Raw genomic sequence first — 2339 nt, forward strand, 5'->3', positions numbered from 1 at the left:
CGGTAAGCTTAAGTTATATGTAAGTTACTTAAGTTTGTGACTGGAAAGTACACATCCAGATACAGTAAAAACCCGCGTGTAAGAACCTCCATTTTCCAAGTTTGGCAAAACAAGTTCTTATATTTGGGGGTAGTTATTGGCAATTTAGGCTAAAGTAGGTTCTTCATTGGGTTCTTAAGTTTTCAGTAGAAACCATTCCTGTTCAAGCAGAAAAAGTAGGTTTGGTCCTTTATGATACAGCATTTATTTATAACTGTCTTGTCATGAGCCTTGTGCAAGACTAACTAAAAAATTATATACACTATAAACAAAGTATCTTTTCAGAAATATTTGCATACAAAATAAAATACTAAATGGAATAAGTAAAAAATGCAAAAATAGTCCTTTTGCCTTAATTTTCTGGTCACATTCATTTTATGATGGAATCATCATAATTGATCATAGTGCTACAGTATATGAAATGAAACAAACAAACCATCAAAATAAATGCACCTCTTAGTGTTCAAAGAACTGCAGTTTCCTTATTAAAACTGTATGTGCATACTTTCCGTGAAGTATTCTCTATTTCTGAAAGTCACAAAAGTTATACTTCTTAGTTAAAAATGCATATAAAATTATCCCATAACTCACATTTAAGAACCTGATAAATTTTGCTTGGCTAAACAGGTTCTTATATTTTGGGGTATAAAAATGGAAAATTTCTGCCAGCAGGTTCTTAAAACACTAGGTTCTTACATGCGGGTTTTTACTTACCCTGCGAACACAGACGTATTTCTGGCAGTAGTTTCTCTCCCCCGAGAGAAACGACCGCCGGAAATACGTCTGCGTTCGCAGGCGAAGGTTGTGATTGCCCAATCAAGCAGTAGTGTCCCTCCAGTTTCAATACTGGACCTGAAATCTAGTACATTTTTAATCTCAGATCATTAAAGTGCGCTCGGCAATCGCTTTGGAAGCAAAGCAGATGGGTAGAGAAAGAAATAATCTGTTTTTTTGTGTTTGGTCTATCGACCACTTATTTCTTGTGAAAGGTTTTTACAATTTGTGGTTTTTGTAGTCAATCCTAGGGTTTACAAATGGTTTCTAAACAAAGTAAAACACAAACAAAGGGAAAATCGCAGCAGACGCAAGACTCGAGCGACCAATGCTAATAACATCAGAGACAAAACAGTTTCAGCTACATAACTCTTAAGTGGCAAGCAGCTTGGTGGACATTCAACGGGGCTGGATAATCTGCGAGCCATGCGAATTTCGCAGTTAAGTCGAAGCACCCATTTCAAATAGATAAACAGTTATTAAGTCTAAGCACCTATTTTAAAATGGTTAGCTTTCAATAACTGTGTGACTCGCATGTTGACTCGTATGGCTCGCCATGTTGGCTCGCAAATAGACCAATTTCGATATATTAAAATTCAGTCGAAAACAAAAGGCATCATCTCGAGGCTCTGGGGAATAAACTCATACAAATCCTTATATTTATTCCCCAGAGCCTCGTGATGATGTCTTTTGTTTAGGACTGAATTTTAATATATCGAGACTGGTCTATTGTCCTCACTCACATTCAACAACCACATAACGAAGTCTCAAACTGTGGGGCTAAAAGAACATCGTTATCAACAGAATAGAGACATTTAGAAACTGACAAGAAATACCAAAATGCTCGAAAATAAGAAAACTTTGCTGTGATCGAAAATTATTAATTGACGAGATACCAACACACTACACGTCATTGTTAATTTAATGGTATATAACGAATTGTAATCACACAAGTTAATGCACTTAGTCCAACGGCGCGTAAGCGACTGGACCTAGGGAGGTTTTAATGAGGTACAAGATATGTAGGTATGCGATGGCTTTTTTAACATTGATATATTGATTTATTAATAAGATGCAAGTACTGAGTTAATGTATCAGGTTTGTGCCAATCAGGGTCAGAAAAATGTCTATTTTCAAATCGGGTTTTGCGGGAAAGTAAACAATATATGACTAAATCGACTCACTCAGTGATTAAGATTATTTGTGTATAGACCAATTCGGCTAACTCAATGTTGTACCCAATTCAACTCTCTAGGGGTTAAGATGCATTGTGTATTGCATTTGCATGATAATGTAGCATTCACATTTAAATGATATGGTAATACTTGGAACAAAACGTTTTACTCCCAAAGGATTTGAATTGGGTACAACATTGAGTTAGCCAAATTGGTCTATTGTATTGGAATTTTGATGTATAGCATGCACATTTGCATAATATGGAAATACCTGGAACAAAACATTTTATAGCTAATGGGTTTGAATTGGGTACATAATTGAGTTAGCCGATTATACTAGGCCTATTTATT

This window comes from Montipora foliosa, chromosome 3 (genome assembly GCF_036669935.1).
Source record: "Montipora foliosa isolate CH-2021 chromosome 3, ASM3666993v2, whole genome shotgun sequence".
Taxonomy (NCBI): Eukaryota; Metazoa; Cnidaria; class Anthozoa; order Scleractinia; family Acroporidae; genus Montipora; species Montipora foliosa.